Here is a 26,911-nt window from a genome sequence, read left to right on the forward strand (position 1 = left end):
ACACAGAGTTATATAGGCACCTGTGAGCAATTAACCACCCCCCTTAATTGATAGCCTGAAGGAACCAGAGAAGGAAAAAAAAAAAAAAAAGCTATTTAAAAAGTGGCAGAAAAAGGTGATTGAAGGTAGGTCAGTGTATGTCATGTAGGTCAGTCTATGTCAGCTAGGTAGGTCAGTGCATGTCAGGTAGGTCACTGTGTGTCAGGTAGGTCAGTGCATGTCAGGTAGGTCAGTGAATGTCATGTAGGTCAGTGTATGTCAGCTTAGGTCAGTGTGTGTCAGATAGGTAAGTGCGTGTCAGATAGGTCAGTGTGGGTCAGTGTATATCAGATAGGTAGGTCAGTGTGTGTCAGGTAGGTCAGTGAATGTCAGCTTAGGTAGGTCAGTGTGTGTCAGGTAGGTAAGTGCTTGTCAGGTAGGTCAGTGTATATCAGATAGGTAGGTCACTGTGTGTCAGGTAGGTCAGTGCATGTCAGGTAGGTCAGTGTATGTCATGTAGGTCAGTGTATGTTAGCTTAGGTAGGTCAGTGTGTGTCAGGTAGGTCAGTGTATGTCAGCCAGATAGGTCAGTGTATGTCAGAGTATGTCAGATACCCTGTTTCCCCGAAAATAAGACCTATCGTGATTGTTGGTGATGGCTGCAATATAAGCCCTACCCCCCAAATAAGCCCTAGTTAAAGTCCTTGTAGGTCTTATTTTCAGGGTAGGGCTTATTTTCGGGGAAACAGGGTAGGGCTTATTTGGGGGGTAGGGCTTATATTGCAGCCATCACTGACAATCACGCTAGGTCTTGTTTTCGGGGAAACAGGGTAGGTCAGTGTGTGTCAGGTAGGTCGGTGCTTGTCAGGTAGGTCAGTGTATGTCAGGTAGGTCAGTGTTAGAGATGAGCCGAACACCCCCCTGTTCGGTTCGCACCAGAACATGCGAACAGGCAAAAAATTTGTTCGAACATGCGAACACCGTTAAAGTCTATGGGACACGAACATGAATAATCAAAAGTGCTAATTTTAAAGGCTTATATGCAAGTTATTGTCATAAAAAGTGTTTGGGGACCCGGGTCCTGCCCCAGGGGACATGTATCAATGCAAAAAAAAGTTTTAAAAACTGATGTTTTTCCGGGAGCAGTGATTTTAATAATGCTTAAAGTGAAACAATAAAAGTCTAATATTCCTTTAAATTTCGTACCTGGGAGGTGTCTATAGTATGCCTGTAAAGGGGCGCATGTTTCCTGTGTTTAGAACAGTCTGACAGCAAAATGACAATTCAAAGTCATTTAAAACTACTCGCGGCTATTAATGAATTGCCGGTCTGACAATACACATAAAAGTTCATTGATAAAAACGGCATGGGAATTCCCCACAGGGGAACCCCAAACCAATTTTTTTTTTTAAAAATTACGTGGGGGGTCCCCCTAAATTCCATAACAGGCCCTTTAGGGCTGGTATGGATATTAAGGTGAACCCCGGCCAAAATTAAAAAAAAATATGGCGTGGGGTCCCCCTCAAAATCTATACCAGACCCTTCAGGTCTGGTATGGATTTTAAGGGGAACCCCGTGCCAAAATAAAAAAAATGGCGTGGGGTCCCCCTAAAAATCCAGACCCTTATCCGAGCATGCAACCTAGCAGGCCGCAGGAAGAGAGGGGGGACGAGAGAACGCCCCCCCCTCCTGAACCGTACCAGGCCACATGCCCTCAACATTGGGAGGGTGCTTTGGGGTTGCCCCCAAAACACCTTGTCCCCATGTTGATGGGGACAAGGGCCTCATCCCCACAACCCTTGCCTGGTGGTTGTGGGGGTCTGCGGGCTTATCGGAAGTTGGAAGCCCCCTTTAACAAGGGGACCCCCAGATCCCAGCCCTCCCCCCTGTGTGAAATGGTAAGGGGATACAATAGTACCCCTACCATTTCACAAAAAAAGTGTCAAAAATGTTAAAAATTACAAGAGACAGTTTTTGACAATTCCTTGATTTAAATGCTTCTTCTTTCTTCTATCTCCTATCTTCTTTCTTCTATCTTCTATCTTCTTTCTACTTTCTTCTATCTTCTATCTTCCTTCGGTTTCTTCCTCCATCTTCTTATTCTTCTGGTTCTTCTCATTCTTCTGGTTCTTCCTCCGGTGTTCTCGTCTGGCATCTTCCTCTGCGGCGCCGGCGTCTTCTTTCCTTCTTCTTCTTGGGCTGCTCCGCATCCACCATGATGGGAGGCTCCCGCTGTGTGACGCTTCTCCTCTTCTGACGGTTCTTAAATAACGGAGGGCGGGGCCACCGGGTGACCCCGCCCCCTCTGACGCACGGTGACTTTCCTGTCTGCCCCCCTCTGACATCACGGGGAATGCCACAGGGAAGTCCCTGTCAAGTCCCTGTGCATCAGAGGGGGGTGGGGTCACCGGGTGGCCCCACCCTCCGTTATTTAAGAACCATCAGAAGAGGAGAAGCGTCACATAGCGAGAGCCTCCCATCATGGTGGATGCAGAGCGGCCCGAGAAGAAGAAGGGAACACTGATCTATCTGGCTGAAATGGCTTCTCCTCTTCTGACGGTTCTTAAATAATGGAGGGCGTGACCCCGTGTGACCCCGCCCCCTCTGACGCACGGGGACGCACGGGGACTTGACGGGGACTTCCCTGTGGCATTCCCCGTGATGTCAGAGGGGGGCGGACAGGGAAGTCACCGTGCGTCAGAGGGGGCGGGGTCACCGGGGTATTTTGTACCCCCTTACCATTTCACACAGGGGGGAGGGCAGGATCTGGGGGTCCCTTGTTAAAGGGGGCTTCCAGATTCCGATAAGCCCTCCACCCGCAGACCCCCACAACCACCGGGCAAGGGTTGTGGGGATGAGGCCCTTGTCCCCATCAACTTTTTTTTGCATTGATCCATGTCCCCTGGGGCAGGACCCAGGTCCCCAAACACTTTTTATCACAATAACTTGCATATAAGCCTTTAAAATTAGCACTTTTGATTTCTCCCATAGACTTTTAAAGGGTGTTCCGCGGCTTTCAAATTTGCAGCGAACACCCCAAATTGTTCGCTGTTCAGCGAACTGGCGAACAGCCGATGCTCGAGTCGAACATGAGTTTGACTCGAACTCAAAGCTCATCCCTAGTCAGTGTATATGTAGGTCAGTGTATGTCAGGTAGGTCAGAGTATGTCATCCAGATAGATCATTGTATGTCAGGTAGGTAAGTGTGTGTCAGGTAGCTCAGTGTATATGTAGGTCAGATAGGTAGGTCAGTGTATGTCAGGTAGGTCAGTGTATCTCATGTAGGTCAGTGTATGTCAGATAGGTAGGTCAGTTTAGGTCAGTGTATGTCAGGTAGGTTAGTGTGTGTCATGTAGGTCATTGTATGTCATGTAGGTCAGTGTATGTCAGCCAGATAGTTTAGTGTATGTCAGATAGGTAGGTCAGTGTATGTCAGGTAGGTCAGTGTATATCAGTAAGGGCAGTGCGTGTCAGGTAGGTCAGTGTGTATCGGGTAGGTCAGTGTACATGTAGGTCAGATATGTAGGTCAGTGTATGTCAGGTAGGTCAGTGTATGTCAGGTAGGTAGGTCAGTGTATGTCAGGTAGGTCAGTGTATGTCAGGTAGGTCAGTGTGTGTCAAGTAGGTCAGTGTATGTCAGGTAGGTCAGTGCATATCAGGAAGGTCAGTGTGGGTCAGTGTATGTCAGATAGGTAGGTTAGTGTAGGTCAGTGTATGTCAGCCAGATAGGTCAGTGTATGTCAGGTAGGTCAGTGTATGTCAGATAGGTAGGTCAGTGTATGTCAGATAGGTCAGTGTGTGTCAAGTAGGTCAGTGTATGTCAGGTAGGTCAGTGCATGTCAAGAAGGTTAATGTGGGTCAGTGTATGTCAGATAGGTAGGTTAGTGTATGTCAGGTAGGTCAGTGTATGTCAGGTAGGTCAGTGTATGTCAGCCAGGTAGGTCAGTGCCTGTCAGGTAGGTCAGTGTATGTCAGCCAGGTAGGTCAGTACGCGTCAGGTAGGTCAGTGTATGTCAGCCAGGTAGGTCAGTGTATATCAGATAGGTAGGTCAGTTTATGTCAGTGCATGTCAGGTAGGTAGCACCCCCTCCATACAACCCCACCGCCCGCCGCCCCATCCCCCCCCCGGTGTCGGGCTCTGACTTCGGGCTGAAGCCCCTGGTCTTTTTGCCACCTAGCAACGCCCCTGGAAGACACCACACATTTGCTTTGGAATATGAGCTTTATTTGACCCTTACTCATGTTGGATAATATATATATCCTTTTGGCACTGATCATTACTTTCCTGGTCTATAAACTATACTGCTTTCCTTAGAATAGTAACACACCTCGTTTTAATGGAAATTTATTTGAAAAATATTATCTCATCTATAAATCACTTTCTTGAGAAAAGTTACCCACCTAGTTTTGATACAAATTTGTTGTAAAAAATATTTCCTCTTTTACTACTATTTACATGAGGAGAACATCCAAACACAAAATGTAATAAATGTTATTGCTCAAGTACCATGGTAAATATTAATGAATAAAGTTTATTGTTACACACCCAGTAAAGTTATTGATTTGAGTTATTAATTTATATGAACTGTTCTGGAAAAACAGGATGTACCTTCACCATCCATCTGCTCTCGAAGATAAACATCAGAAATTCATATAAATAGCAGATAAATCCAAGCAACATTCAGCCAGAAGGAAAAAAAAATCTCCAGGATTCAGAAGATAAACATCTGGGAGCATTGTGGTACTGAAGTTCCATCACTCTTCAGGTATATGGCTTTATTATTGAAGGCATAGATTAGTGATGGTTCACTATTTAATGGTGGCTGTATCAGGTGTAGCTTCTGCAACTTGCTGTAAAGAGTACCTGTATTTAGACATTAAGGTTAGGTACTAAACCTAAATTAGGCAGGGGAGGGGGTTTGAAGTAGGGTTTGGTAAAATAAATATTACACATATATTATTTGCATACTCCATTCCATCTTGTTGCATATTAGTTGTTAGTAATTATTTGTAAAAATCTGAATTAAAGAACACGTAAACCATAACTGCAAATTGCTAAACTACTGTATCATAAACAATTAAAATAACACTAAATAATATCCTTATTTGCCAAAACAGTCCATGCACATCCACTACCTATTGGCCCTGTAATCTATTTTTCTGGAAATCATTTCTTATTGGGTTTTTCTGCCTCCTTGTAACATCTTTTGTGAGCTCCTGAACCTCTCCTTTCCTCCCTAACTTTCCTTTGTGTGGAACAAGCAGTGCACGTTGGTGGCGGTCATGTGTACTGCTTGATGCACGCTACAAATCCAATAGTTCATAGTTCATAGTCCATCTTGGAAGCAAGCAAGAGAGGGTGGCTTTATTATTACATACTGTGAATGAACGTAGTCACATCTAACAGGAAGCTGAATATCAGAGCAAATTTCCTTTTTATCAAAGAAAAAAAAAAGGAATTTTGGAGATTTGCAGGAGGCCCAGAGAAAAAAAGGGACTTTTTGAGTTAAGAATACATACTTGAACTTAAACTTAAACTTTTAAAATAAAATACTGTTTTTACCTTTTATTTGTTCTTTGTTCCATCCAGTGGCGGGCACTTCATTAGGGGCGCCGCCCCCTCTCCATGCATCCGGCCCCCTAATCTACATGCGGGTGCCGTACACATGGATTCCAATGGGTTTTTTTTGTTTTTTGTTTTTTTTTTAAGCACGAGATTAGAGCTAGAGGCTTCAAAAAAAGGGTGGGCTCGGGGCGCAAGCACTGTACCCCGAGCCCACCCAGTTGTGTGACAATTGCGAATTAATATTCGCTATTGTCACACTGATTCTCCTCCCGGCCAATCAGAAAGAAGGTCTTGAGACTGATTGGGCGAAAGGAGAAGCGATCCTATTGGCTTAGGAGGAGGGAGGAGACGCCTTAGATGTGGTAAGTGCAGGGCCGACCAACCGGGGGGGGGTTGCGATTGACCCGACTGACACATTAGGGTGGGGGGGGGGGCTGTGGGTGCATTGCTTGTCACCCCCTCTACCAATAAAAAACCACCAGCCGCCACTGGTTCCATCTCAGTGTTTCCAGCAGCCATACTGACAATGTGCTTTACTGTGATAGGGAAAGCACTGGATTTGCTGCTGATAAAGTTCAGAGGGAGAAATTAGTATAAGGGCCCTTTCACATGTGCTGTCCAATCAGGTCCGCGGGACAGTTTTTAAGTTGACATCCGTCACTATCCAATCCGATCCTGCCCGCAACAACCAGATGGATGGCGGTCCTATTTTCCATCCGTCTGGTGGATCGGATCGGATGGGATCAGATGAAAATGGACAGGCGGTCCGTTATCACCCAAACTCCCCATAGCTTAGTGAGCGGAGATCGACCTGTCATCCGCCTGCTCAGCGGGGATCAGCAGATCGATCCCTCACTGAACTAGAATATTCTGTCCCACTAAGGCTTTAAGCCCCTTTCACACATACAAACCATTCATTTCACCAGTTCAGTCACATTTTTTAAAAGAAAAAATCGATGAAGTTTACATCAGTTTTTCATAAGTTTATATCAGTTTTTCATCAGTTTCTCATCAGTTTTTACATCAGTTTTTTTATATCCACTACCAATACAAAAACGGATTGTTTGTCCATTTACATCCGTTTTTCATCCATTAATTTTTTTTTAACTAAACAAAAATGTGGATTTAAACTGATGTAAATGGATGATCATCATTTTTCCATAGAGATGCATTGATATCTGTTTTTCATCTGTCAGCGGATTGATGAAAAACGGACAAAAGGTCCGCATGTGTGAAAGGGGCCTAAGACTTGGCACTGGCATGTTTGTGAAAGTAGGTATAAATCCTTAACCACTTGCCGACCAGCCGCCGCAGTTATACTGTGGCAGAATGGCACGGCTGGGCGAAACAACGTTATGTAACGTCACTTCGCCCTGTGGCCACTAGGCCCCCTGTCCGCCCATGGAGCCGATGCGAGTGCCCGGCAGTCGCGATCACCGCCGGGCTCTCGCGATCGCTCGGGGCACACGGAGAACCGGGATCTGGTTTCCGGTTCTCTGGGGGGAGAACTGACAGATCGTCTGTTCATACAGAGTATGAACAGCAATCTATCTCTTCCTCTACACAGTCCCCTCCCCCCTTCAGTTAGAACACACACTAGGGAACACATTAACCCCTTGATCGCCCCCTAGTGTTAACCCCTTCCCTGCCAGTGATATTTTTACAGTAATCAATGCATTTTTATAGCACTGATCGCTGTAAAAATGCCAATGGTCCCAAAAATGTGTCAAAATTGTCCGATGTGTCCGCCATAATGTCGCAGTCCTGCAGTCCAGATCGCCGCCATTACTAGTAAAAAAAATAATAATAAAAAAAATGCCATAAAATCCCCTATTTTGTAGACGCTATAACTTTTGCGCAAACCAATAAATATACGCTTATTGATTTAAAAAAATTATAAAATAAAAAACTACTGACACCACCCCCCTGCCTTACAAACACTGTCCACTGTCCCAACCCCCTCCTAAAAATAAATTTCAAGTCACTCCAAATGAACTGGACTCCACAGACTTTACCAACGTGGACACTTAGGCCCCTTTCACACTGGGGCGGTAGGGGGCGTCGGCGGTAAAACAGCGCTTTTTTTAGCGTTGTTTTACCGCGGTATTCGTCCGCTAGCAGTGCGGTTTTAACCCCCCGCTGGCGGCCGAAAAAGGGTTAAAACCCCTCGTATAGTGCAGCTATAGCCGCGGTATTACCACGGTATAGCCGCGCTGTCCCATTGAATACACCGCTCCTTCACCGCTCCAAAGATGCGGCTTGCAGGAGATTTTTTCTTCTCCTGCCAGCGCACCGCTTCAGTGTGAAAGCCCTCGGCCTTTCACACTGAACGAACAGCGGAGGCTGTTTAGGGGCGGTTTGCAGGCGCTATTTTTAGCGCAATAACGCCTGCAAACCGCCCCAGTGTGAAAGGGGCCTTAGGGGTTATTTTTAGACAGTACATTCTCATTGACTTTAAATAGATCCCAGAAAAAAAAATCCCCCAGAACAAAAGATACAATACAAGGGGGTCAAACACACTCTAACTCATAGGCACATGGACAAACTATGAATACTAGTTTTTGCCCCCTAAAATATCACAAATTTTTTTTTTCTATTTTATCCATTTTTTGGCACGTTTTTGCTGTTTCCAGCAATATGGAATAGTGAATCTGCTCAAGGGTAAAGAATGCCCATTATGGACCAGAATGGGTAATCACAAAGGGGGAGGGATAAAGGGGTTGGGTTAGGGTATATAGTGAGGAATGGTTAGGGTAGAACTCGGAAGACATAATTCTCCCTAGATCGTGCCCCTTAAATTATCACATCACATCAGAGGTCTCAATGGGGCGGTGGGGGGTGATGAAAGGGGGAGGACGAGGGGATGGGGGGGGGTGAGAGGAGCTTAGACCAGGTGGAGAAGTCGGGTAACCCCCTAGATCTGTCCCTGGGGGGAAGATCTGCAGAAATTTTTGCATTCAGAAGCAGGGTGTCTCTTGCTATCTCTTGCCTCCTTCTGGCCGAAAAATCTCATTATACTTGGTAGTTATAATAAGGTTCAAGGAGATATACCTTTTATAAATGCTGCATGTAGGCATTGTATTTATGTTATGTCCTGTCTGAGATCTCAATGTCTTTTGTAATTTAGGATGTATTTTATGATGATGTACTGTGTTTTGTAATCCTTTCTTAAATGAATAAAAAGAACTTAAACACAAACTATGAATACTATCACCAGTGGCTAAGAGTCACAATGTGGTGGTATTTTTTCACAATTTTGGTTCTGGTTGGCCTTCTTCTTCATCACTGAGAACACACAACACAGCACCTGCACCAATAACCTTACTGGATTCACCTTTTTTTTAGGCCTTACCCCACACATCCCCAATCATCCTCCCTTGACCCCAATTAGAGAACAACATTTAACTCAAAAGAAAATAGATCAATACATAAAACCTAAAGCCTAATGCCACTTTTGTGGGAAAAAAATTAAAAAAGAAAATAAAGAATATACAATTGCTACAGGAGCCATATTTGTGATGGAATGTTATTAAAAGTCACCTTTTCTTTTCAATCTACAGCAGCTGTGAGTGTTCCTGTTGGGTAGCTTCACCCTTTCTTTTTGTTACGGTCACCATTAGCACTGACAGTGAGCTGAAGTCTAACTTTTTACATTTCCCATAACTTTTTGTCTCAGTGACAATTAAGGATGAACTAAGGTGCACCTGAACCCAGCTGTCACATGATAGTAGGCCACTGGCCCAATTTCTGTGCCTGAGGAATTCCCCACCCAGCAGCCACACATAGCAAAGGGGTGAGGATGCTGGTGATGCCAGCTCACTCATTCTACTTCTACAAAGGGACAGGGATGTGGCCATATCAGTTGACCAAATATGGCTGGGTGGCCATTTTAGGTCAATGATGTCAATTTATTACTTGCACCTGTGGAAAAGGAAATTTCCTGAACGCAGCTGATAGTTTCAATGGCTAGCTATCATTTGACAACTTCTAGAGGGTTCAAGCCAAACTGGGTTTTGGCTGAAACTTGGCTCTTCCTTAAATTGGTTTTAAAGCCCCAAGATGTTTCAGCTTATGGCATTCAATGCATAGAGGTGAAATCCCTTCTGTGCTGCAATCCCCCCAGACCCCCCCTTTTTTCTTACCTGAGCCCGATCCAATCCAGTGATGTGCACGAGCGCAGAGGCTACAGCTGCTGTCTCACCCCTCATTGGACAGATTAATAGCAGCAGGAACCATTGTCAATCAAATCCAGTGACACGGGAGCTGCTGCTTCTCCTGAGTATGGGGATACCACATGTGTGGGACTTTTTGGGAGCCTAGCGTGTACGGGGCCCGAAAACCAAGCACCGTCTTCAAGATTTCTAAGGGCGTAAATTTGATTTCACTCCTCACCACCTATCACAGTTTTGAAGGCCATAAACTGCCAAGATGGCACAACCCCCCCCCCCCAAATGACCCCATTTTGGAAAGTAGACATCCCAAGCTATTTGCTGTGAGCCATGTTGAGTCCATGGAATATTTTATATTTTGCCACAAGTTGCGGGAAAATGACAAACATTTGTTTTTGCACAAAGTTGTCACTAAATGATATATTAAATGATATATTGCTCAAACATGCCATGGGCATATGTACATTCTGCTGATTCTTCTGAGTATGGGTATACCACATGTGTTGGACATTTTGGGAGCCTAGCCGCGCACGGGGCCCCGAAATCCAATCACCGCCTTCAGGATTTCTAAGGGCGTAAATTTTTGATTTCACTCCTCACTACCTATCATAGTTTTGAAGGCCATAAAATGCCAAGATAGCACAACCCCCCCCCCCCCAAATGACTCCATTTTGGAAAGTAGACACCCCAAGCTATTTGCTGAGAGGCATGGTGAGTATTTTGTAGCTCTCGTTTGTTTTTGAAAATGAAGAAAAAAAACAACAATGTATTTTTTTTCAATTTTCAAAACTTTGTGACAAAAAGCGAGATCTGCAAAATACTCACCATACCTCTCAGCAAATAGCTTGGGGTGTCTACTTTCCAAAATGGGGTCATTTGGGGGGGGGGGGGTTGTGCCACCTGGGCATTCCATGGCCTCTGAAACTGTGATAGGCAGTGAGGAGTGAAATCAAAAATGTACACCCTTAGAAAGCCTGAAGGTGGTGCTTGGTTTTCAGGGTCCCGTACGCGTCTAGGCTCCCAAGAAGTCTCACACATGTGGTATCCCCATACTCAGGAGAAGCAACAGAATGTATTTTGGGGTGTAATTTCACATATGCCGATGGCATGTTTGAGCAATATATCATTTAGTGACAACTTTGTGAAAAAAAAAAATTGTCCTTTTCCCACAACTTTTGTCAAAATATAAAATATTCCATGGACTCGATATGCCTCTCAGCAAATAGCTTGGGGTGTCTACTTTCCAAAATGGGGTAATTGGGGGGTTTTGAACTGTTCTGGCATTTTAAGCACAACATTTAGAAGCTTATGTCACACATCACCCACTCTTCTAACCACTTGAAGACAAAGCCCTTTCTGACACTTTTTGTTTACATGAAAAAAAAAAAACATTTTTGCAAGAAAATTATTTTGAACCCCCAAACATTATATTTTTTTTAAAGCAAAGGCCCTACAGATTAAAATGGTGGGTGTTTCATTTTTTTTTTTTCACACAGTATTTGCGCAGCGATTTTTCAAACGCATTTTTTTTTGGAAAAAACACACTTTTTTTAATTTTAAATGCACTAAAACACACTATATTGCCCAAATGTTTGATGAAATAAAAAAGTTGATTTTAGGCCAAGTACATGGATACCAAACACGACATGCTTTAAAATTGCGCACAAATGTGAGTTCGCCTTTGCGCAAGAGCAGGGGGGACAGGGGTGCTTTTTTTTTTTTTTTTTTTTTTTTTAATTATTTATTTTGCTTTTTTATTTTATTTTTAAACTGTTCCTTTCTTTTTTTTAAATCATTTTTATTGTTATCTCAGGGAATGTAAATATCCCCTATGATAGCAATAGGTAGTGACAAGTACTCTTTTTAAAAAAAAAATGGGGTCTATTAGACCCTAGATCTCTCCTCTGCCCTCAAAGCATCTGATCACACCAAGATATGTGTGATAAAATGCTTTTCCAATATCCCAATGGCGCTGTTTATATCCGGCAAAATCTGATGCCCCGTACACACGATCGGAAATTCCGCCAGCAAAAGTCCGATGAGAGCTTTTGGTCAGAAAATGCGACCATGTGTATGCTCCATCGGACTTTTGCTGGCGGAATTTCTGCCAGCAAAAGATTGAGAGCAGGTTCCTATCCGAAAATGCGTTCGTCTGTATGCAATTCGGACGCGCAAAAACTCACGCATGCTCTGAATCAAGTACGAGACGGAAGTGCTCGGTCTGGTAAAACTACTGTTCGTAATGGAGATAGCACATTCGTCACGCTGCAATTTTTTTAATAGTTTAATGCAGCGTATTCTCTTCTTCTTTATAATGCTAGAAGAATGAAGTTGTTTACATAGTTACATACTAGGTGAGGTTGAAAAAAGACACAAGTCCCTCAAGTCCAACCTATGTGTGTAATTATATGTCAGTATTACATTGTATATCCTTGTATGTTGCAGTCATTCAGGTGATTATCTAATAATTTCTTGTAACTATCAATGCCCCCCGCTAAGACCATCGCCTGTGGAAGGGAATTCCACATCCTTGCCGCTCTTACAGTAAAGAACCCTCTACGTAGTTTAAGGTTAAACCTCTTTTCTTCTAATTTTAATGAGTGGCCATCAGTCTTGTTAAACTCTCTTCTGCGAAAAAGTTTTATTCCTATTGTGGAGTCACCAGTCCGGTATTTGTATATTGAAATCATATCCCCTCTCAAGCGTCACTTCTCCAGAGAGAATAAGTTCAGTGCTTGCAACTTTTCCTCATAACTAATATCCTCCAGACCCTTTATTAGCTTTGTTGCCCTTCTTTGTACTCGCTCCATTTCCAGTACATCCTTCCTGAGGACTGGTGCCCAGAACTGGACAGCATACTCTAGGTGCGGCCGGACCAGAGTCTTGTAGAGCGGGAGAATTATTGTTTTATCTCTGGAGTTGATCCCCTTTTTAATGCATGCCAATATTCTGTTTGCTTTGTTTAGCTGCTCATATTCACACAGAGTTCTCACAAACCTTTTTCTTTATTATTTCTCGTGATCTCCTGAATAATCTTTTTTGTTTTTCAAGCCAGATCTCCATAATAATGTTTATAATTTTTTTTATTCTCATCTTTTTTTTTTTTAATCAAGAACTCTTTTTTTTTTATTATTTTTAAATTATTTTCTAGTGATCTCCATAATTTTTTTGTTTTTGTGTGTCAGGTTTCCACAACAACATTATTATCTTGTATTTGTTAACCTCAAGGAGGTTGGTTGGTGTCCCTTGTTAATTAGACATTGTATTTTTGAAATGTACCTGCCTATTCACAGACAAACTGTCCTATTCGCAGAAAAACACAGCCAAGTATTTTCATATCAAAAAATCTCCATTTATTGTGGCTTATAACAAAATAAAGAGGAAGGTAATGCTGGAGAAACTGCTTTAATTTGCGAAGCCTTTGTACCCCACGGCACACATCAACTCTTTGTAACTAAAAATTGGTAGCCTGAGAAGTCCATAGAATAGGGAGCACAATCTGGTCCAGGACTCCCAGAGATCAGGAACAGCAGCAGATGACATATGTCCCCAGGCTGTAGTACTACAACAGCCTGTGTCATCTGTCAGACCAGACTGAACCCAGGCCATCACTTTCTTGTCTTCCCTGCAGCCTTCCCTCCACGCTTCCCTGCAGCCTTTCTTGAAGGCTGTGGCTCTGGAGGTGGACTTGTGGCAGGAGGAGGAGGATGGGCGAGCGCACATAAGTGCATGTTATCACTCATTTGGCCCCTCAACCCCTTCTGAATGGCCTGGAAAATAATATTCTTACACGTGAGGCGTTGGCCCTCCTCCATTTGCTGCAATTTTGCAGCTACATATTAGCCATAGGCCTCTTCAGCATCGGGGGTGTTTTCAGGGCCGCATTAGCGTCCTTAATGAGGCTCAGTGCTGCCTCCTCCACGTTACTCCCCTTCCTGGCTCTTTTTGTTGTAAGGCAGAGGGGAGGCACCTGGGATTGGGTAAGGCTACTGGGCCTGGCCACCTTCTGGCTGACACTTACCCCCACCTCCTGGCTGACACTTACCCCCGCCTCCTGGCTGACACTTACCCCCACCTCCTCCTGTCTGCCACATTCCAGAGCCTCGTCCTGGCTGAGGTCTTCCTGTGTATGAAAAAGGGACATATTTTTAGTTTTTGGTTCATCAATGACACACTATTTTTAGCTCATGACTGTTGCAAATTGAATGTTAAAGCAGAGTTCCACACAAAAATGGAACTTCCGCTTTTCGGAACCCTCCCCCCCTCCGGTGTCACATTTGGCACCTTTCAGGGGGGGGGGGGTGCAGATACCTGTCTAAGACAGGTATTTGCACCCACTTTTGGGCATAGACTCCCACGGGAGTCTATGCCTCTTCCCATCCCTCCATGCTGTCTGCTGGGACACACACGGTTCCAAGAGACAGCAGGGACCATTCGGATTGTGCAGCGCGACTCGCGCATGCGCAGTAGGGAACCGGGAAGTAAAGCCGCAAGGCTTCATTTCCTGATTCCCTTACCGAAGCTGGTGGCGGCAACATCCGAGGACCAAGGGACGGTACGGCCTCGGGTGTCGACATCCCTGGACCCTGGGACAGATAAGTGTCCTTATTTTAAAAGTCAGCAGCTGCAGTATTTGTAGCTGCTGACTTTTAAAAAAAAAATTTGCGGGACTTCCGCTTTAATAAATAGAAAAGACTATAATTCTGACCCCAGCATTTTTCATTCTTGTCACAATCTTTTTTGGCCCCTACTGTCTATTGATATGTAAAACACTTTGTTAACCACTTCAGCCCCGGAAGGATTTACCCCCTTCCTGACCACAGCGTTTTTTTGCGATTCGGCACTGCATCGCTTTAACTGACAATTGCGCGGTCGTGCGACGTGGCTCCCAAACAAAATTGACGTCCTTTTTTTCCCACAAATAGAGCTTTCTTTTGGTGGTATTTGATCGCCTCTGCCATTTTGATTTTTTGCGCTATAAACAAAATAAGAGCGACAATTTTGAAAAAAAACGCATTATTTTTTACATTTTGCTATAATAAATATCCCCCAAAAATATATAAAAAAAACATTTTTTTTCTTCAGTTTAGGCCGATCGTATTCTTCTACATATTTTTGGTAAAAAAAAAAATCGCAATAAGCGTTTATTAATTGGTTTGCGCAAACGTTATAGTGTTTACTAAATAGGGGATAGTTTTATGGCATTTTTATTAATAATTTTTTTTTACTAGTAATGGCGGCGATCAGTGATTTTTATTGTGACTGCGACGTTATGGTGGACATGTCGGACATTTTTGACACATTTTTGGGACCATTGTCATTTATACAGCGATCAGTGCGATTAAAAATGCACGGATTACTGTGTAAATGACACTGGCAGTGAAGGGGTTAACCACTAGGGGGCGGGGAGGGGTTAAGTGTGTCCTAGGGAGTGATTACTAACTGTAGGGGGATGGGCTGTGTGGGTGACGTCACTGATCTCTGCTCCGATGACAGGGAGCAGAGATCGAGTGACACTTGTCACTAGGCAGAACGGGGAGATGCTGTTTACAACGGCATCTCCCCGTTCATCCGCTCCGTGAGGCGATCACGGGTATCCCCGCGGCGATCGAGTCCACGGGACCCGCGACCCGACACACGGAGCTCCCGGCCAGCGCCCAAGCTACCAATTTTCCACAAACTCGATGTCTGCGTCGGGGACCTGCGTCTTCACAAATTGCAGCAGTTTCTCCGGCGATGCCTTCCTAGCTGGTTTATTTCGATATTAGGGGTTTTTAACCTCCCACAAATTTCTCATATCCCTGTATAGGGATGGGTTTTATGTTCGGGTCGAACATGAGTTAGACTCAAACATTGGCTGTTCGCCCGTTTGCCGAATAGCGAACAATTTGGGGTGTTCTCGGCAAATTCGAAAGCCGCAGAACACCCTTTAAAAGTCTATGGGAGAAATCTAAAGTGCTAATTTTAAAGGCTTATATGCATGGTATTGTCATAAAAAGTGTTTGGGGACCTGGGTCCTTCCCCAGGGGACATGTATCAATGCAAAAAAAAGTTTTAAAAACTGACGTTTTTTTTCGGGAGCAGTGATTCTAATAATGCTTAAAGTGAAGCAATAAAAGTGTAATATTCCTTTAAACTTCGTACCTTTTTTTTTTTACCACAACGGACTACCAGAGAAACAGCATACAGTCTTATATCCACAGTGGCTGAACTGCATCACTGGCTACTTCATTTTCACTCTATGATCAGCCATCATAGAGAGTTTATCACTGGTCAGAGATCTGCTTTCATCTTGTCTAGAATCCTGACAGTCTGGCTACCAAAGTGAGCTCAACCGCAGGTCACAAAACACTTTTTAAAGGGGTTGTAAAGGTTCGTGTTTTTTTTCACCTTAATGCATCCTATGCATTAAGGTGAAAAAACACCTGGCTGTCACAGGCCCCCCAGCTCCCCCATTTTACTTACCTGAGCTGTTCACCTGCTCTGCGTGTCCCCCGTCGTCCTCTTCTCCATGGAGTCTCTGCGTTGATTGGATAGATTAATAGCAGCGCAGCCATTGGCTCCCCTTGCTGTCAATCAAATCCAATGATGCGCCCACCGGGGGGCGGGGCTGAGTCATAAACTTGGCATCTATGGACGCCGAGTGTATGACACGGAAGCGAGTCCGCAAGGTAACCCCCTTGGGATAGAGCTTCCCAGAGGGGGTTAGCTATTGCGGGGGGAGGAGCCGCGAGAGCCACCGAGGGACCCCAGAACAGCAGGATCGGGGCCACTCTGTGCAAAACAAACTGCACAGTGGAGGTAAGTATAACATGTTTGTTATTTAAAAAAAAAATAAAAATAAACCTTTATAACCCCTTTAATAGTAGTATGAACCTTCTTCGTCTCCAGATCCATTCGCTGTCCCAGGGCCTCTGCAAAGGATATTGCTTTTCCGCTGGCAGAATGGCACCCCTGGCTAATCTAATGAAGCCTGTTTGGCCGGCTGCTACTGAGGCAGAGGTACCCCTTAAATGACTTAGTTATTTGATTAGTGGTTCCTTCAGGGCTAAGGATCACCTGTCTCTGTTGCAGAACCAGGTTGACTCTCCTCTTCCTGAGAAGTGGTGTTGAGGGCTGGAGAGATTTGCAATTCATTATGCCCATAAGGTGCACTCTTTTAGGATATAGAATATACCTACCTGCCCTCACCTTAATGAACGTTGCTGGTCTCTAGGAAGGCTGATTGCTACTGGTCCACAGATGAGCTGAAAGACTGGAGTCATGCCTGGGAGTATTTGTTTAGAAATCCATCAGTAGTAACCACTACAAGCAGCAAACCACATATCCCTCTGTGGTGCACCACAAATAACAGAAGCAATTACACATTGCTAACAGGTAAAGGACAAAGGAAATGTAACTAAGCAGATCCTGATTTTCATTTTAGCATCAAGGTCAGCACGAATATGCATAGGAAAGAATGCATAGCAGTCATAGTACTGCCGAGTCAATGTAATCACAGGCAAGCAGCACAGGTTAATAGTCAGACAATTAGCACTAGCAGGTTAAACCTACCTTAGACACATGTACCGCAAAAGCTCCAAACCATAACCAAGCATTAATACACAGTAAGCCCAGCCTGCAGGGCCAAGCCCTGCATTAAATAGGAAAGGCTCAGCACCACCTGTTATCAGCCTAAGCATTAGCAATACTGCAGACTAAGGATGAGCTCCGGCGTGTTCACACAGCCCACGTGCAGAGCCCGCCAGGAAGTCAGCACTGCGCTGTGCTAATCACAGGCAGTGAGACATTTCCCGATCTCTGCAGCATCAGGACAATGTCTCACTGCCTGTGATTAGCGCAGCACAGTGCCAACTTCCTGGCGGGCTCTGCACGTGGGCTGTGCAAACATGCCAGAGCTCATCCTTACTGCAGACACAGACACAACTTGTGGAGCATTAGTAAGAGTGGCAATATGGACAACCAGTAAGATTCACATGTGTGATATATGCCTTCAGTGGTGCAAGCTAACAGCATACCTGCAGACAATAAGTCAAGCCTGTAGGGCCAGGCCTTGCTGAGTTAATAGAAAGGCTTCAGCACAGCCCAGCACAGCACACCTGTTATCAGCATTAGCAGTATTGCAGACACAAACCACAACCTGTGAGGTAATAGTAAACAGACTGAACTATGGACAAGCCAGAAAATTTGCATGTGTGACATATACTTGCAACAGTAACTGAATATTATGGATTTGTGCACCATGTGCTGCCTTACCACCAGTGAGCTTCATGGCCAAACTGGAAGTTCAATGAATGTCCATCCCTGGAGTCATGATGAAGAAGCAATCCCTAGAGACCAGATACCATCACCCCCCCCCCCTCATCCTGGATCATGAGGGGGGTCTCCCCCATATAGGAGTTCATTTCAGCCCGTACAGTGGGGAGCTTCATCACAGGAGAGGCATGAACCTGTGCGGCTTGGCCAGATGAATCTGGCAACGTGAGGGAAAAAGAAAAATCCTGCTTTCAGCAGCAGCATAACTGGCTATAGCAGTGAGGGAAAAAAAGAATGCTGCCTGCAGGGAGGAGACTTACTCATATAGTATAACCGGTCCTGGAATAGGGCAGGGGGCAGGGCCTACCCATACGTATATGTTGTCATGCTGTGTCAGGAAAGCAATAGGACACATGAAAGAAATGCTCACATCAGGAGCTGGATTTTTAAGGTGCCAATAACTCAATTTCATGAACAAATGTTAAAATCCATAAATTTTATTATATTTGTTAAAAATATATATATATATATATACACATATATGGACAAAACACATTTAAAAGGACCTGGATCAATTCATTTTGGATGTACCAGACATGATTGATATTTGATGGTCATTCCAAAACAATAAATATTCAATGTAACTCATACAATGCAGCAATATACATAAAGACTGGTGAGGGGTATCTTACCACTATACAATATTGCTGCGTGTTGACATCCAAAAGGGGTTTGAATTCGAGATCAAGTCCAGAAATCCACGTAAAAACTTTTAGCAAGCAGAAAGGAAGACACATTGATTGGTTGGGAAATGAGGAACCCATGTGCTGGCCGCAGGAGGGGCAGATCAGATCTTTGCCAACTATAAATTATAATAATAAATATGTATGTATATAGTATATAACTTATAGTGACCTCACAAGGTGACAAAAACAAACCCCAAACTAAAACCAAAACATCTATTGTAAATAGGGTGCCTACAATTGGCCCAAAACAAGAGGGACCAATTGTAGGCACACTGACATAAACTTTAGTTTAAAGGGGTTATAAACCCTCCTGTTTTTTCACCTTAATGCATCCTATGCATTAAGGTGAAAAAACTTCTGCCAGTCACCTGAGTCCTGGAAAGTCCTGCGTCGAGGATACGCTCTTCCTCTGCCCGGGGTTCTCGGCTCTTGATTGGATAGATTGATAGCAGCGCACCCCTGCTGTCAATCAAATCCAATGACGCAGGGGTGGGGCTGAGTCCTGCATTGGCGGCCGCAAGGTAACCCCTTCGGGAGAGCGCTTCCCAGAGGGGGTTATCTGATGTGGGGAGGAGCCGAGAGAGCCACTGGGGGACCCCAGAAGTCACTGTTTGGGGCCACTCTGTGCAAAACTAACTGCACAGTGGAGGTAAGTATGACATGTTTGTTATTTAAAAAAAAAATCGAACCTTTACAATCACTTTAAGCTATAAGCAAATGCATAAAGCACAGTGCCTCCAACATAATAATCCAATAGCACAAAGTCACTTTAGGAACTAATAAAATGTCCACTGAGTACTCCTTGATTCAGCATCAAATCCACAGTACTCATTCCTCAATTGAAAACAGCAGAACAAAATTGCACTTTACCTGCAATACTTCTGTGTCCTTAGATCCACCTGGGTTTTAGTCCCAGCATGACGACTTCTGTCTCCACCCACCACCTGTAGTGCTTCAGTATTCTTTCAGCATTCCGGGTCTAGTCTTGGCACCTGTCAGACCTGTAGCACAAAGTCTAGGGAAATGCGGGCCCATGGACGGGGACACAACGCAGTGGCAGCCTGTCTATACAGGGCGCAGGGGCACCAACCCCCTAATCCATGCGTCAGGCCCCTAATCTACATGCAGGGCACCGAACGCATGGATTACAATTTTTGTTTTTTTAAGTACATGATTGGAGCCAGAGACTCTGGCTTCAAAAAAGGGAGGGCTCGGAGGATGGTTGCCCTGAGCCCACCCAGTTGTGTGACAATAGCAAATTAAATTCGCTATTATCTTCCTGATTCTCCTCCTGGCTAATCAGAAAGCAGGTCCTGAGGCCTAACTGGCCGAGAGGAGAAGCAATCATATTGGCCACCGAGGTGATGCAGGGGAAGCTGCCGTGAAGCTGAGGAGGAGGAGATGCAGGGTGAAGCCGACAAGGAGGAAACGCTGCCCGTGACCTAGATGGGGTAGGTGCGGGACTGGTGGGCTGACGATCGAGTGACGGGGGGGTGCGACCGACCTGACAGAAAGGAGGGGGGTGGGGGGGTGTTGGGTGGTTTTGCCGCCCCCCTCAGAATATGAAGCACCAGCCACCACTGGAACTCGGCATAGAGTTACCCTAGGTTCACACCTTTGCATTTTTTAAGTGTGTTTTGCAGTTTCCAGAAACGTCATACAGTCCATTTAACATGGTTTCCTATGGTTCACTATCTATTTTGTGGCCAGTGCATCTTTGGGGACTTTTTTCCCCACATTTGACTTTTTTTTCCGGGGACTTTTTTACCTGTGATTTGCAGGTACCAGACTTCAATGGAACCGCACCAGAAATGGAAGTGTTGTGTTTGTAATGGGATTTTTGATGTGTTTTGCGGTTTTATTTTAACACTGTATATCGCTGATTGCTAAGCAGGGGGCCAGGAAGCCGGCCACCGCATCCTTAACAACCAATGGCTCATCAGCTGTCAGCACGGTTTCCCACTGAATGTAAAGAAAAAAAATGCCGGCAAAAAAAAAAAAAATGCTGTGGAGTCCCCCCAAAATCCATACCAAACCCTTGGCAGGTCAGGAAAGGCAGGGGACGAGTGAGCGCCCCCCCTCCTGAACCATACCAGTCTGCATGCCCTCAACATGGGGGGGTGGGTGCTTGGAGGGCTCTCCCCCCAAACACATTGCCCCCATGTTGATGGGGACAAGGGCCTCTTCCTGACAAGAATTACAGAGCAAAAAGTTGCGCTAAATAATGGGAATAGTAAAACAAAATGACATATGCTTCCAATGATAGATGCCAAAAGGTCACACTGAGTATAAATAAAATTGAATTGACCAGACCCAAAGCAAAAGTGCAAAAATGAGTGCATCAAACTATATGATGAACAAAATATATTGTGCATCAAACATATGAATGTAGGTACATGTGTAACAAAAAATACAAACAAAATATTATAAAGGGGAACGGTCAGCAGATAAATCAGTAAAGTGGGCAGTTTGTTCACCAAAAAAACAGAAAGCCTCACATAGCGTAAATCCTTAAAATTTATTGAGATTATAAAAGAGACAAATGGACACTTACAAATCGATGGATAATACTAAGCAAGATAAGCGTAAAAAGATGAGCCGGCCGGCTTCCAAACAGCCTGTAACTTCCGGGACTGGACGTACAGCGGTGACGTCAGAACGTAGCTCCTCCTCCCTCACAGCACATCACTTTTGGATTATCATCCTAATTGGACTTTTTTTTATGTCTTATTTTGTCCACTTATTTTTGCAATATGGATTGACTTTTGGTTTATCTATTTTTATCTAGTCACAGGACAATTTCCAATCACTTTCTTTTATTTTATCACCTTTATTATATTTTATTTGTATTTTTTGTTACACATGTACCTACATTCATATGTTTGATGCACAATATATTTTGTTCATCATATAGTTTGATGCACTCATTTTTGCACTTTTGCTTTGGGTCTGGTCAATTCAATTTTATTTATACTCAGTGTGACCTTTTGGCATCTATCATTAGGAGCATATGCCATTTTGTTTTACTATTGGCATTATTTAGCGCGACTTTTTGCTCTGTAATTCTGTTTAGTGTCATATAACACTTTTTAGTTGCAGCTTATCACATTGTACATTCTATAGCGCAGTATTCTTTTATACATATTTATCCTCTTCCTGACAACCCTGGCCAGTGGTTGTCGGGGTCTCCAGGTGGGGGCTTATCGGAATGTGGAAGCCCCCCTTTAAGAAGGGGGCCCCCAGATCCCTTCCCCCCATGTGAATGGGTAGCGGGTACATCGTACCCATTCACCTCAAAAAGCAGAAATGTAAAAAAAAAATTAAAAAACAAAAGCAAGTTTTTGACAAGTCCTTTTATTAATAAAATAGCTCTATACCATCTTTTCCTGCCGCCGTCTTCTCCCACTGCCGTCTCTCCTTGTGTCGTCTTCTCCTGCCGCCACCATCTCTCCCGATGCTGTCCTTCTCCCCGAGCTGTCTTCGTGTGCTATCTTCTCTGTTCTTTCTTGCCGCCAGTTACCCGCTATAAAAAAAGCTGCTCTTCTTCTGTTGCTGTCTTCCTCCATTGTGTTGTCGCTCGCTGTGTGGTATCTTTCATCATGGATTCCAATGGGTTTTTTTTTTTAAGCACATGATTAAAGCCAGAGGCTCTAATTGGCTTCAAAAAAGGGTGGGCTCGGGGTGTAGAGCCGGCGGCGGGAGACGACGGCACTGGGAGAAACGGCGGCAGGGGAGATGGTGGCGGGAGAAGACGGCTCAGAGCTATTTTATTAATAAAGGACTTGTCAAAAACCGGCTTTTGTTTTTTTTTACATTATACTGCTTTTTGAGGTGAATGGGTAGGGGTACGAGGTACCCGATATCCATTCACATAGGGGGGCTGGGATCCTGGTGCCCCCTTCTTAAAGGGGGGCTTCCACATTTCGATAAGCCCCCCGCCCGCAGACCCCCACAACCACCGGACAAGGTTTGTGGGGATGAGGCCCTAGTCCCCATCAACATGGGGACAAGGTGCTTTGGGGGAGACCCCAAAGCACCCTCCCCATGTTGAGGGAATGTGGCCTGGTACGGTTCAGGAGGGGGGGCGTTCTCTTGTCCCCCACTCTTTTCCTGCGGCCTGCCAGGTTGCATGCTCGGATAAGGGTCTGATAAGGATTTTGGGGTAGGACCCCTATACCATTTTTTTAATTTTGGCGTGGAGTTCCCCTTAATATCCATACCAGACTCGAAGGACCTGGTATGGACTGGTGGATTGAACCTACGCCATTTTTTTATTTGATTTTCACTCTATATTGCCGGGAACCGGCAATTCATTACAGCCGTGAGCAATTTATATGAAATTTTTCCTTTAGAAATGTCATTTTGCTGCGGTACAGTAATAAACATGGGTAAGGTGCGCTACTATACATGCATACTATAGACACCCCCCAGGTACGATATTCAAAGGAATTTTTAATTTTTATTGTTTCCCTTTAAGCATTATTAAAATCACTGCTCCTAAAAAAACGGCTGGTTTAAAAATAATTTCTAATTAATACATGTCCCCTGGTGCAGGACCCAGGTCCCCAGGTCCCCATACACTTTTTATGGCAAAGAACTTGCATATAAGCCTTCAGTAAGAACTTTTGATTTTGCAGGTTCGAGCCCCATTGACTTCCACTATTCCCACATATGTGATCTGACACTGCTTTCCATTTGCATTAGCGCTCAGTTTCTGAGAGTTGAAGTCTTAATTGGCCCTAACTGGGTGCTATTTTTTGGGACTGCAGGAAAATTTTTCATGCGAAAGTAAATGACCCCCTAGGTGACCAAAAAGCTACCAAATTGAAAACTCAGCAACTTATTGAAAATATTGAAAACATTTTATAGAAAGATCATTGCAAACAAAGAAAATACAATTTGAAAGAGACTCAATAACAGGACATACAAATGGGGGAAAAAAAAACTAATTTTAAGTCACTTCAAATGAAGAAGACTCCTTTGACTTTACTGAACACAGACTCTAAAGGATTGTTTTTCTATCTCAGATAGATCACAAAAGAAAAAAAAATCACCTAGAACAATAAATGCAACACAAGCTAGTCAAACATTCTCTAATGCCGTGTACACACGTTCGGACTCCATCGGACCTTTCCTGTCGAATAATCACAGACTTTAGATTTAAAACATGTTTCAAGTCTTTCCGACGGACTCAAGTCCGGTCGAAAAATGTGTTTGTCTGTATGCTAGTCCGGCGGATGAAAACTGACGCTAGGGCAGCTATTGGCTACTGGCTATGAACTTCCTTATTCTAGTCCGGTCGTACATCATCACATTCGAATCCGTCAGACTTTGGTGTGATCATGTGTAGACAAGTCAGATTCGACGGAAGTCCATCGGAAGTCCGTCGAAAGTTCGTCGTAAAGTCCATCGAAAAGTCCGACGGGATTCAGTCCGTCAAAACGTTCGACAGGATTCAGTCCGTCGAAAGTCCGGTCGTGTGTACACGACATAACTCACAGGCACATACTAAAACTACAAATACCACCACATTGTGTCTCTGAGCCACTGGTGATAGTAGTTCCTCAATTTTGGTTGAACTTCGGGTTGGCTCTCTTTTTCATTACAGAAAACACACAATACAGTGTTTGCATCACTGACCTTAGCAAATGCACATTTTTATATAAATTCCTGGACCCCTTATTTGATCCCAATGAAAGAACGAAATTTAACTCAAAAGAAAAAAATCTATTCAGAAAAAAAATTCTGAAAAACTTAACAAAAGGTCTTAACATTTTGCTCCAGCAATAAATGTGACAACTTTTCAATAATGCGCCTCTAATTAATAACAAAGACTGTTTATTAGAGTTGAGCTCAGGGTTCTGTAGTTTCTCCTTATGTCTTTATGGAATGTGCATTGTATACAGGGGTACAGTCATACTCTAAATGAAAAGGGCCTTCCCCAAACTGTTACCACAAGGTAGGAAGTGCACAATTGTGTCTTTGTATGCTCTTGAAACCAACCGAATTTTGGCCATATAGTTTAGCTCAGTCTGAAGTTTCAGTCAGAGAAAGCAAGCAGCATCTGCTGTGCTGTCTTGTTAGCTAACCCATAGTGCTCTGGGAATCCTTGGCCATATAAATATCATATACAAAACAGCAGTTTAAAAATATATATGTTTAAGAATAACTAAAATACAGTTGGCCCTAAACCAGAGGTCTGAAACTGGTGACAATCCAGTTGTTGCGGAACTACAAGTCCCATCATGCCTCTGCCTGAGGGAGTCATGCTTGTAACTGTCAGCCTTGCAATGTCCCATGGGACTTGTAGTTTCACAACAGCTGGAGGGTCACCAGTTTGAGACCCCTGCGCCTAAACCATTATAGCTTTCCTTTCAATAGAGGATTTGATAAAAATGTGCACCTACTCAGTTTTTGTTATTAACTGTAATTACAGGAGAAGATGGGACGGAATCTATTGATTGCTCTGTGCTTGTGGAGTTGCATCCTAATTGTGAACTGCGAATTCAGTGATAAAGCAGTCAAAAAGGTTACAGACGAGATTAGAAACAAAATCCTCAAAAACATTTGGAAAATGTAAGCATTGTTTCCTTATTGTATCAAGTGAAAAATCAGTCTATCTCTCCAGAATGTGTTTCCTCTGGTTTGCTTCTTCTTCATCATAAATTGGGTATTAAGACCTGGGTGAGTTGACTAGGTAGACATTGGCACTTAAGGTGTATACAACATTAACACCCTCTGCTAGGCCTGTGATGGTTTAATCTCTGCTCAGACCTCAGATATTGACTGTAAGCTGTAAATGTAAGGTTTGCAGCGCCTCCATCCAATTCTCAGTAAATGTTCCTTTGTGAATGGTTGTGGCGCTTCTAGTCACTAACAGGTCATTGCAGCAGACACCATCTGAGGGGATGGAGGAGGAGGCTCTCAACCTGTGATCAGAAACTATATTTTGCATAAGATGGGCAGTAGAGCAAGGGTTCATGTCAACTGACGTTCTTATCATTTGCTGCATTTTCCATTCAAATGCATGCTGCTGAGTTTTACAAGCAAAGATTGCTCTTGACTTGCTTTGCATGCAGTTCCTCCATAGGGCATGCAACATCCAAAGAAAACCAATGCATAGCATGTCAAATGCAGCCTCATTGATGCTATATGTACTGCTCCCTTGTAGTCAATAGGATCCAGCTGTGTTTCACGTCAAATACATGACAATCTTTGTCAACAAGAGCCTATAAAGAGATTGTTGGCATGTTGGTTGACCCAAAACAGGACAGTGTGGAAAGCCAAAACTTGATTTTTAATTTTAGAGTAGGAAAGGCTTTTTTTTGTTTTGTTTTGCACTCTGTGACTTGTAGGCACAACTGATGAAATATCTTTAAAGAGAACAGAATTCTCATCTTAGAGACTTGTCACAGAAGCAGGTATTCTCATTGAAAGACTTCCTCTCCCTTCTTGCTCTGCTGACAATTTTTTTTATTAAAACTGTGACCCATAAACTGGTTCTACATGGGTCACCAGAACAAATAGAGGGTAAATCTCCCTAGCAGTACAAAAAAATCTACATTAGAACACTGAACAAATACAATAATATGGCTCTAAAGGCACAGATAGTACAAGATCAATATCTATAAAATAGTGTATTTATTGTACATCCTTGAAACTGTATTATACCCAAAACAAAAAAAAAATATATATTGCAGCTTACCAATCCTTAAATTTGTTTTCTTATTTTAGGCTTTTTCCATCTGTTTTCACCTGGATATCTGGCCAGTAACACCCCTTCTGTATTAGGCTCCATGCACACTGGGCTTAAAAAAACTGAAAATGTATTATCAAATACCGTAATTTTCCTTTCCTGATGAACTCCATGGCAGCCTACGTGTGGGGTTAACCCCGCTTCCTCTCCAATGCTATAGGACCCCACTCCCATAAATTTGAGCTCACCGGTAGAGACTGCGTTCCGTAACTAGCCAACTCTTAACCGATGGGTGGGACTCCGTCTGCCATGGAGTCCATCAGGAAAGGAAAATTATGGTAAGTATTTGATAATAAATTTTCTGTTTTCCTGACAGACTCCATGACAGCCTACGTGTGGGACCACATGGGTGGGTATGCTGATCAAAAGAAATTAAATTTGGCTTGTCTCCCGACAGGATTATTAAAGCAAAGTTCACAGAAGATAGAGAAGCAGGCTC

At 43.8% G+C, this 26,911-nt stretch overlaps 1 long non-coding RNA gene across 1 annotated transcript in view; it reads left to right on the plus strand.

The window, feature by feature from the left end:
• The window catches only part of LOC141139111 (uncharacterized), a 94,361-nt gene that overhangs the window by 44,771 nt on the left and 22,679 nt on the right, over window positions 1-26,911 (plus strand). The window contains exons 2-3 of the long non-coding RNA XR_012243716.1: window positions 4,582-4,745; window positions 25,153-25,292. This is a non-coding gene — a long non-coding RNA (uncharacterized lncRNA). The remainder of the gene's footprint in view (window positions 1-4,581; window positions 4,746-25,152; window positions 25,293-26,911) is intronic.

Source organism: Aquarana catesbeiana, linkage group LG04 (assembly GCF_042186555.1).
Source record: "Aquarana catesbeiana isolate 2022-GZ linkage group LG04, ASM4218655v1, whole genome shotgun sequence".
Classification (NCBI taxonomy): Eukaryota; Metazoa; Chordata; class Amphibia; order Anura; family Ranidae; genus Aquarana; species Aquarana catesbeiana.